Source organism: Populus alba, chromosome 11 (genome assembly GCF_005239225.2).
Source record: "Populus alba chromosome 11, ASM523922v2, whole genome shotgun sequence".
Lineage (NCBI taxonomy): Eukaryota > Viridiplantae > Streptophyta > Magnoliopsida > Malpighiales > Salicaceae > Populus > Populus alba.
Window position 1 is genome coordinate 5,345,639 of NC_133294.1, and position 11,973 is coordinate 5,357,611.

The 11,973-nt window shown below is 30.8% G+C and overlaps 1 pseudogene; it reads left to right on the plus strand.

Annotated features, from left to right (window-relative positions):
* Positions 1-7,148: 7,148 nt before the first annotated feature.
* Positions 7,149-11,564, plus strand: LOC140956140 (G-type lectin S-receptor-like serine/threonine-protein kinase RKS1; annotated as a pseudogene).
* Positions 11,565-11,973: the final 409 nt, after the last annotated feature.

Consider the following 11,973-nt stretch of genomic DNA (forward strand, 5'->3'; position numbering starts at 1 on the left):
ACTGTCATACAAAGACAAAACATTAGAGATGAGTTGATTTGTCACTCAAGGAGTTGTATCATCCTCAAGAAGCCTTGAAATGCATTCTCACTCTCCCACTTGCAAGAAGATTGACACAACCCACGCCCCTCACCTGCAACCATTATGATAATTGGACAAGGGAGCCATACCCTGCGAGCGGCTCTGGGGCGGCTGCATAGAGGCCGCCCCAGCCACCCTACCTTGTCCCATGACTGGACGGGACAGGGTGAGCCTTTCTCCTCTGCCTATAAATACTAAGAGGTAGAGAAGAAAACGGGGGCGGGATAGAGGGAAATAAGAGAGAAAAAGAATGAAAAACAGAGGGAACCGAAGGGCATTTTTCACGGTTGGGAAGAACAGGGAGGAGGCGGGGGGGAAAGAAAGAAAGAAAAAGGAGGAGAACGAACAGAGAGAGAGAGAGAGAGAGGAGTGAACAAACTAAAAAAGGAAAAAGAAGAGAACCAGAAGGAAACAGGGGAATTAGTGGGCTTTCATGGTCTTACATGGTATGCAATGGAAAAGTTTGAAAAGTGATTCCTTCTCTTTTGTTAATGGGCTTTCCTAGGCACTTCAAAATTTCTCAAAAAACAAATATCACAAATAAAAGAAAAAGTATATGATTTTCAAATTATAATTACATACTAAATATGTGATCCGTGATCCATCATAAGTTAGATAAAAAAAAATTGAGAAAATAAATGTTAAATCAACACAAGCATGTTTTTTTTTCTTCTTAAAATCAATATCAAATAAGAAAAACTAGTGTCGAATGATGAAAAAAAATAAACAAAAAAATGATGACAACCAATGTTAACCCATTAAGCTTGTGACTCGATTCATTTGACCAAAAACAACAAATTTAAAAAAACCTTGAAATCCAATTTTTAACTAATTAAATATTGAAGGATAAAATTAAAAAAAAATAATAATCAAAATTAAAAATAAAAATTAAAAAAATTATAAATCAAAAAAACAAGAGATAACCCATTTAGATTTTGTTAATAGTTACAATTATACTAGAGAGATAGATATAAGAATGAGAGAAAAAACACATTCCTGCTATACACTAAAAATAATAAAAATATCTCTTTTCTTTTAAAAAATTATATTTTAAATTTCATTTCTTCTTAACATATATCTTTTTTATTTTATAAGTACGAGTGATAACAGCTTTATCACAATAATTTTTTTTAAATAAGTTTTTTTTAATAATCAAATTTCTAAGAAGAAACCAAAAGATAAGCAAGCTTGGATTCAATAACATGCTAAGGAAAAAGTGGGAATACTTCGGCCCCGTTTGTTTATAGAAAAGTAGTTTTATTTTAGAAAATACTTTTTTTAAAAAGTAAATTCCAGAAAAGTAAATTATTTTTTGATATTTAGTAGTGTCATGAAAAATAAGTTGGAAAACACTTTTCAGTATTTTGTTATGTTATGAAAAATGAGTTAGAAAATAGCACATTAATTTTTTTTTCAAGTTTATTAAAATAATAAGTAACAAATCTTACAAATTAAAAATTTGAATGAGAATGGAATAATAAAAAAAATCTAATTTCATAAATTATCTCAAATAAAATAAATAATAGAGATCAAATCTAATAGATAAAAAAAAGAAGTTAAAAGATGATGAAATTTAAATAATAATAATAATAATTTTATAAATTATTTTAAATAAAATAAGTAGCAATCAAAATAATGAGGACCAAATTTAATAGATAAAAAATTTAAATTTAAAAAATAATAAGAGAAAAGTAAATAACAATCATAAAAATAAGGGCTAAAATTAATATAAAAATCAAATTAAATCAAAAATTAAGGGATGAATTTGAAAAAAAAAATATTCAAACAAAATATATAGTAATCAAAAGTTTGGGAACTAAATTTGAAATAATCAGCAAATAATATGATATTTCTAAAATTTTTCAAAACTTCTGGAAAGTGTTTTCCGCCTAAAATAAAAGGAAAACACTTTCCTGGAAATCAAGCCAAATTTTCCTTTAATAGGAAAGTGTTTTTCATTGACCGAAAAGTGTTTTTCATTGACCAACTTTTCTAATGCAAATAAACATAGAAAATTTTGAAAAATGGTTCCCGAAAACCACTTTATGGGAAACAAACACACCCTTGGTTAGTTTGATGTATTATAATTTTCTTTTTGGATCAAAATGTGTATTATAATTTATTTTTTTGGATGAAAATCATATCATGGGCCTAAAGTCCTTTAACACCCATGTGAATAAAGCCTTTAAGCTAACAGTCCAAGCTGCTGGGTTTGGTAAGAGTTTTTGTTCCCCCGTCTTTTTGACATTCTCTATGTCATTTCAAGAATGTCTTGCCACAGGGTTGAAGCTAAACCTTCCATCAACAAGAACTTGTTTCATATTATTTGAGATTTGTGAATCAAGAGCATTTTTTTCTCATTTTTAGGATAGGTCAAACTTGATAGACTAGATTAAAGTAACTTAAATAAAGGATGATATACTTTGCAAGATTTAAGATGAGTTGGAGTTAGGGAGAGCTCTGGGTTTTGTTATCTATAAGGATGGTGTGTTGAGATTTAGTTCTCGATTGTCCGTGTTTGAGGTGGATGATTTGAAAAGAGATGTGATGACGGAAGCACACCAAACTGCCTATACTGTACATCCTAGTTCTAATAAGATGTATAGAGACTTGAGAAACTGATACTGGTGGAATGGGATGAAGAGGGACATTGTCGAGTTGGTATCTCGATGCTTGACCTGTTAGAGAGTTAAAGGTGAGCATCAGAAACCACCAGGGCTTTTGCAGCCATTGTTGATTTCTAAATGGAAATGGGAGGGGATCACTATGGACTTTGTGTCGGGTTTTCCTCGAAGTTAATAAGGTTACGATTCAATTTGGGAGGTAGTTGAATGTTTGACCAAGTCAGCTTATTTCTTGCTAGTAAAGGTGACTTATGGGTTTGCAAAATTGACAAAAATCTATGTTAATAAGATCATAAGGTTGCACAATGTGCCGAACTTAATTGTGTCTGATAGAGATCCATAATTCATTTCTCAGTTTTGAGTGAAATTTCAGAAGCTTTCGGGACTAATACTCAATTAAGTACTACTTTTCATCCTCATACCTAAGGACAGTCCAAGAGAATCATACAAATTCTAGAGGATATGTTAAGAGCTTGTGTGATTGACTTTGATGTCGGATGAAGCAAGTACTTGTCTTTGGTGGAGTTTGCATATAATAACAGTTATTAGGCGAGCATTGGTATGGGTCCTTATAAGACTTTGTAAGGCCGAAAGTGTAGATCACCAGTATGTTGGTATAAGGTTGGTGAGAGGAGATAAATTGGTCCCAAGTTAATACAAATTACTTTAGATTAGATTAAGGTGATCCGAGATAAGCTTTAAACAACTTAAAATAGGCAAAAGAATTACGCAGATAAGAGGAGGCATAATCTAGAATTTTCAATGGGTGACAACGTGTTCCTAAAAGTCTTCTTAACTAAAGGAATATTCAAATTTGGAAAGAAAGGTTAGTTGAGTCCAAGGTCTATAGGACCCTTTGAGATCTTGGAAAAAGTAAGGGCAGTGGCATATTGGCTTGCCTTATTGTCTGATCTATCTTCTATACATCTAGTGTTCCATGTTTCGATGTTAAAGAAGTATTTATCTAATTCATTTCATGTGTTGGAAGTTCAACCGGTTGAATTAAAGGAAGATATGTCATACTAAGTTCAACTGGTGGAAATAATGGATCGATAAGGTGGAAAGCTTCGATCGAAGGAAATCATATCGGTTAAGGTTGTATGGAGCAGACACCCGCGCAAAGAAGAGATGTGGGAGCTTGAGGAGGAAATTCTCAACAAGTATCCATACTTGTTTGAACTTAATGGTAAGATTTCAGTTCTTAAAGTTTAAATTCAAGGATAAATTTTGTTTCACAAAGGAAGTATTGTAAAACCCAACTTTTGGTTTAAATCCAAGCCCAAGTCAGCTTAAACCCAACCTAAGTTAACCTAAGTATATAAGAAAAAAGTGTAAGAGAATCATTTTAATCTTTTCTAATTCTTATGGATGTTGTGACCTTCCCCTTATCAAACCAAGAATTTTAGTTTTTGAGTTCAAGAAAGGTGGAAGTAACAAGTGATTTTCTCTCATGTTACTTTTGATTATGATTTGTTTTTTAAAGAATTAAAAAAAGACGCTAAAGTTTATAAGGATTTAAAGTTTATATTGTTAAGATTGATTCATGATTATTAAGAGTTTAAAGCCAAGTGATGAATTTTGAGTGTGTTGTTAAAAATAAGCATTTGTGAGTTGATTTGTTTAAATTAATTTTTATGTGTTAAGAAATTCATTTTAACCCTTCTAGAAAATCTTGACAGAATGGTCTTGAAGTTGAAGATGATAAAATTTTATTTTGGTTCTTGATTTATAAAAATTATAGTTTAGTCATTAAACTTTGAAAAAATTATAATTTGACCCTTAAATGTATTTCGAGATTCTGAGCAATGTTATTATGAGGTTAAGGATGATGAATCTCGGTCTGATAATTGATTTTGAATATTTTTAGTTTGATCCCTTAATTTATGGAATTTACATTTTAGTCCATGAAATTCAAAAAAAATACAACTCGGTCTTTGGTTTGTTTTGGACAGAACTAAAGATGGTTAATAGGTGAAATTTCAGTATGATTATGTATTTACAGTAAGGTCCTCTAATTTTGATAAAATTATGTTTTGGTCATTGTTTTGGAAAATTATCGTTTTAGTCCATAAACATATGAGACTAAATCTGGTTTTGTTTCATGCATTGGAATCTTTAAATTGTGTTGTGTTTTTAGTATATTGTATATTTATTGTAGATTCTTTTAATGATCCTTAATAGTTTTTTCGGGTTTTTTCATCTAATATTTATTTTATTTCTATATTTTTCGAGTGAGTGAGATGATCTTTAATATGCATGTGATATAAATAAATATGTACATTGATTATATGATGAGTACGACTAGTTAATTTCTTGAATATTTATATATGGTGCTTTATTTTCTGAGTACTCATATATTCTTTAATTTACACTCGTATTTTGTTTAACTAAATTTTATTCGTTATGATATACATTTCTTTAATGATTATGCAAATATCTATTATGCCTTGATATAGGACTTGTCAGTAACTCCAAGCCAACGGAGAGTAGTTAAACTATGTGCACTTATTATTCTGTATACCTAGCTAGTAAGAGAGTCATTGGCCTGTGACAATTAATCCTACCAAAGTGGTCACCTTTGGGTGTCATCTGATCTCTGACATGTGTTTCATTACTTTTATGATTATATGCTTAGTATATATATGTTTATCAAAATAAATTGACTTGCAGACTATTAATATTTAAAATGTATATTAAATATTATTTTCTTATTGAGTTGGTTGAACTCACCTTTTTTTTTTTTAATATTATTTAAGGTTTTTAGTTTATGTCAGTAGATGGAGTTTGCTGAGTGTTTCTGCTTCTTCAGTTTTGGTCCATATGCCTTGCTTGTTTCAAGAGATTTTCTTTTTAGTATTGATTCAATATCTTAGATGTCCAACTATCTTGTTTTAATTAAGTTTGGATTTTGACAATGTAATGAGTTTTATGAATTATTGGTTTTGCTTTAATTACTGATAAAAAATTTTGAACTATCATTTGCTTTTATTAGTTTTGAAAAATATAATACTTTAAAGATTATGAAATATTTTATATGTTTAAATAACTTGTTTTATATATATATATATCCATTAAGAGAGTTAGCATAAATGAAATGTTCTTTTTACATAATTTTTATATTGTTGGTTATAAACCCGAGATTCATATGGTGACAAAAATGAATCCTGCCAATTTACAACCTCTCCAGGAACCACTTTTTACTGTTGAACATGACTGCCAACAACCCACCGAAAGGTGGTGGTCCTGTACTAAATGGGGGGACTTTGTCTCCACCATTCTCTACCGTTAAAAAGGTTATCTAGAAATTCAGGAGAAGAACTTAAAACTAGTGAAGCTTCAAGGCTGTTGCATTCAGGGTGGAGAACATATGTTAATTTATAGAGTTTTTTTAGTTAATAATATAATTTTTTTATGATAATTTTTTAATTTTAAAAAATAAAATAAATATTTATGATTTAATTATCATAAATATAAAATATTAAAAATAATAATTATAAATTATGGTATTGATTTTGTAGGAAAAGCAGTTATAGTTTTAAGGTTCTTTTTTTAGTGGAAAAAAAATGTTTTTATTTTCAACAAACAAATTTGTTTTTCAATTATTATTTTTTAAAATAAAACTCAAAATTAAAAAAAGAAATTTTTGTAATCACTAAACACAATTATTGTGTCTTATGGGGAATACATATAGGAGTGTTTAGTAATACGGTAGCGGTTATTTTTTAAAATATTTTTTATTTTTAAAAAATATTTTTAATATAAAATCATCTAAAAATATAAAAAATAATTAATTTTAAATAAAACTAAATAAATTTTTCTACGCAATACTAAATGATGGTGTAGTATAAAAAGGACTAGACAAGTCATGGTCTTGAGTTTGAAGATTGCAAAGAAAAACCCATGAAAAAAATGCCTAGTTAAGCGAGGTGGATCCCAAAATAACTTCTCTTGTCAGACTTTTCTGCAAGCAACATTCCACTTGTCCAAAAGCCAGGGTCCAGTTTGCCTTATCATGGAAGCTGAAAAACTGTTCCTGCTTTTTTCTCTTTTAAATTCTAATGCTCCATTTCTCATCTTGTACATCCCTACACTCCTTAAAGACGAACCAAACCAATTATAATAAATTTGGATGTGCCTGTTTGCCTGGGTTCGAGCCCAAGTACCCAATGGAATGGTCTGTGAGAGAAGGGTCCGGTGGTTGTGTCAGGAAGCGGCTACAGACATCTTCGGTGTGCGATCATGGAGAAGGGTTTGTGAAGGTGGAAAATGTAACGCTTCCGGACACTTCGGCTGCAGCGTCGTGCAGACTGTGAAGTGGAATGCAAGAGGAATTGTTCATGGTTGTTTGAATTGGTACAAGGAATTAGTAGACGTTGGATATGATAACAGTGAAAGTCGTGATCTGTATGTTCGTGTGGATGCATATGAATTAGGTACCCTTTTTCTTCTCCGTAACAATTTCACTACAAATATTGATTTATATGAGCTTTTCAATGTTTGCCACTACTCTAGGATGTAGTTAATATGCTCTGTACTACATGAAAGAAACCATTGATATTGATACTTATTAGGTGCCGAAGGGGACAGCCTTTGCCATATGTCTAGCCATGTTTCCATAGGAGAAGGGACTGGTTTTTCCTCTGGAGTTGATCGTTATTGTTTTCATTCCCATGCAGCTGGTAATAAAAGGAAGCTCATTGGTTCTCGGGAAAAAACGATGCATAATAATATATTTATAGAGTTCAAAATATATAATAAGTGAAAACACATATTTAAATCAAGAATACAATATATAAATTATAATTGTCACATTTTATAATCAAGTATTTCCTTCCATGCATTATAATATATTGCATCCTTAAAATAAACACTTAATGCGCAAATAAGCCATATGAATGAACTTCCAATAAGTTATGTGACGGTCCAACTTTAATTATCCCAATACATATAGAAAATAATATTTTATGCGCACAAAACATCAATTTAATTTCTAATATTAATAAAAAGAAAAATGTCTAGACAATTAGCTAAAAGAAAATAAAGCCAAACACTTAAATCTCTCTCTTTTTTTTTTTTTTCCTTACTCTTCTTATTTATATTTAATAAGTTTTGTGCAATTATCAAAATCTCTCCCATTCATTTATACCTAATATCTACTCATTCAAGAGCATTGTTGCCATTTTTTATTAAAACCTTTCTTTTCTTTCAAAATATTACACTAAAAAAGCTTAAAGGAAATGAAGAAGACATCTATTCAAGAAACTATATATGCTTTAAAGTTGAGGTTATGGGGACTTTTAGATTAATTTTAAAATCTGAACTTATTTTAGATTTGAAAATTTTCTTTTATGTTCCACCATTTTCTAGAAATTGGATTTTTGTTTCTAAACTTTGTAATATTGGTTATGGATTCTTGTTTGATGAAAACATTTTGAATATTTAAAAAACTAAAGTTTCTACTAGTGGTGGAACATTAATTAATGTTTTATATAAAATTAATCTAGACTCTACTTTTGAGCTCAACTATTTGTCAATGCATGTTGATTCGATAATTAAAAGGAGCAAAATAAATGAGAATTCCTCTATGTTTTGGCATAGAAGATTAGATCACATCTTCATTAAGAGAATTAAAAGATTAATAAATGATGAAGTTTTAAACACTCTTGATTTTACTGATTTTAGTACCTGTGTAGATTGCATAAAAGGATAACAAACTAACAAGACCATTTAAGATGCTACGAGAAGTTCAAAATTTTTTAAAATCATATGTACTGATATTTATGGACCAGTTAATACTATATGCTTAAATGAACAAAGATATTGTACCTCATTTATTGATGATCATTCTAATAGATTTATGCATCTTTGTCTTTTATTGAATAAGATTGAAGCATTAGATGCTTTTAAGACCTGTAAGGTTGATGAGGAAAAAAACAAATACAATAAAGATTATAAGCTCAAATAGAGATGGAGAGTTATATTATAGATACATTAAAAAAAATATATATATAAGGTTCATTTGCAAAGTGTCTTAAAGAAGATGGCATTATCGCACAATATACAATGTTTGACACACCACAATAAGATAATGTAGTTGAAAGAAGAAACCGTACCCTTATAGACATGGTAAAGAACATGAATAGTACTTTTAATCTACCATTATCTTTATGGAGTTAGAATTAAAGATTGTTGTGTATATTTTAAAATAGGGTTTCATCCTAAAATTGTGTCTAAAACACCTTTTGAATTATGAAATGGATGGAAGCCCAATTTAAATCATACAAATGTATATTGTTGTCCTGTTGAGTTAAGGATTAATAATCCTCAACTATAGAAATTAGATCCAAGAACAACTAGTGGATATTTCATTGGTTATTTACCAAACTTTAAAGTCTAAAGGATATATGTTTTATTTTTCTTCTCAAAATACATGAATAGTTAAGGCAAAAAATGCTAAATTTCTTGAGGATCTTAATTTCAATAGGAGTGATTTTATAGAATTTAAGGAAACACAATATTTAAATGAGTTGCAAAAAAATAAAAATAAAAATTGGTTATTGTTCAAAAAAATTATTTAGATAATTTTGAACAACAATCAATTTAAGGAAAACCAGTTCAAGAGCAGTAAACCCGCATAAAAAAATTTAATTAATAAGTTCTTTAAGAACAAGGAGACCAACCATTTTTGATGACTATGTTGTATATTTTCAAGAGTTTGACTTTGATGTTGGACTTAAAATACTCCAAACTCATTTTATGGAGAAAACTATACTCTAATACAACGTCTAGGATAACATCAATATGGCATGCATATATACATAATAGAAAATTAATAGGATACATGATTCGTGTTGAAATAATTGTTCAAAAATCTTTGTGGTATTAAGAATAAAGAATCTTTTAATCCATGCAAAACTTTAGGTTTACTATGTGGATGGAAAACACAAAACTTTTCATAACTATTTTTTTGGCTGGATGAAGAACCCTTTATATAGAACTTAATTTTTGAATCTCCATTTATCATGGATGTGTTTGGCCGTCCAATGGACTTTAAACCTTAATTGTTATTGACATATTAATCGCCTTAAAGGTATTTTTTTACCATAATCTTGTAACATGATTTTAGGGTCTGCTAGCTAATGGACTGGAGGTTGCAATAAAAAGGTTACCTAGAAGTTCAAGACAAGGAATAGAAGAATTTAAAAATGAAGTTATGGTAATTGCAAAGCTTCAACACATGAATCTTGTGAAACTTCTAGGTTACTGCAATCAGGACGGAGAACAAATCTTAATCTATGAATACTTGCCAAACAAAAGCTTGGACTCGTTTCTTTCCCGTAAGTCTTTTTGAAGTAATTATTGCCCTGATTTACTCTAGTTGTCAAATTATACCTGTCTGAAAAGTAATTCTTTCAACAGATGAAAGCAGAAGATTGTTATTGGATTGGCGAAAACGCTTTGATATTATTGTTGGAATAGCTCGTGGGATTTTGTATCTTCACCAAGACTCCAGGTTGAGAATCATTCACAGGGATTTAAAATGCAGCAACATTCTAGTGGATGCAGAGATGAACCCAAAAATATCAGATTTTGGAATGGCAAAAATATTTGAAGGCAACCAAACTGAAGATAGGACCAGGAGAGTTGTAGGAACATAGTAAGTACCTTTGCCTAAAACAAAGACCGAGTGACAAAGTACTATCATTGATTACCAGGAATACTAAAACTTCAGATTCTTGTTTTTCTGATGCAGTGGCTATATGTCACCAGAATATGCTGTGCTTGGAAACTTTTCTGTAAAATCAGATGTTTTCAGTTTTGGGGTCATGTTGCTAGAGATTGTGAGTGGCAAGAAGAACAATAGATTTTATCAACAAGATCCTCCTTTGACCTTGATTGGATATGTGAGTTATAAGAGAGCCATGCGTGCTCTTGGCTGCATTTCAATGTTCACAATTTTAGATATTTTCTGCTCTTATTTCTTGTATGTTAATGATTTATATGAACAACACAGGTGTGGGAATTGTGGAGAGAAGAAAAAGCATTGGAGATAGTGGATCCATCACTGACGGAGTTGTATGATCCGCGTGAAGCCTTGAAATGCATACAGATTGGTCTACTGTGCGTGCAAGAAGATGCCACGGACAGACCATCCATGTTGGCAGTTGTTTTTATGTTGAGCAACGAAACAGAGATTCCTTCTCCAAAACAACCTGCATTCCTCTTTAGAAAATCTGAAAATAATCCTGATATAGCATTAGACGTAGAAGATGGACAGTGTTCTGTAAATTAGGTGACAATTACTGAAATTGCTTGTCGCTGAACTGTGCTGTCTGAAAATTTGCTAATATGGAGTTCCATTAGATTTGTAATGAAAACAAATATGTTGTACCTCACAACAGATCAAGCTCTTCAGCGCCAGACGTACCCACTGCTAAAACTCCCAACCTGATTCTAAACAACTGATCCATTCTGCCTGGTGTCAAGGAAGAAACCTAACAGCATCATCATATGGAATGCTATAGGTGTGGTGTTCGTCAACTATTCTTTTATGGACAGTAACTCTATCTACCTTCTGTTTTGATGCTTGCTTTGTCTTTACCTTTTTCTCCTCTGTTCCTGAGCCACAAATAGCCAAATATGCTAATGATCAGCCATGTGGAACCCACAGTTGGAACAAGAACGGTCAGCAATTCCTTTTCAAGAGAACCATTTGATGAGAAGAGTGCAGCGAGCTCAATTGTGATCGAAACAGAACAAAGACAATAACTTTGAAGATCAGACGCCTTTTCTCACTAATATTTGTGTTTATGAAAAATGTTTCTGAAAATAGTACTTTTTATTGGGAAATTCAGCGAAAACAAGTACAAATTTAAGTGCATCGACTCGAATATACAGATCATATCTAACGCATCCTTTTCTCTTCCTGGAGTATCTACAATTGCATATGCAGCGCATGAACGACTCAAACTTGAGTTCATCCAAACTGCAACTGAAGAATCAGGAAGTACATCTGTTAATGTCAGCAGGTTGACATGTACATCAACAGGATTATATATATAGACAAAGTATATTTCATCTTGAATGCTTACAAACTTTCCTTGTATAATTGCATCTGGCCTGTCCATGGCTACGAGACTGTTGGCCAATAATGTCCTGTACCCTTGGAGAGAGAGAACTATGGGAAATAAGTAAATATTTTGATTCAATAATTTGTGTTTTTGAAAGTAAAAAATAATTTGAAACTAGACTTTTAATAAATAAATAA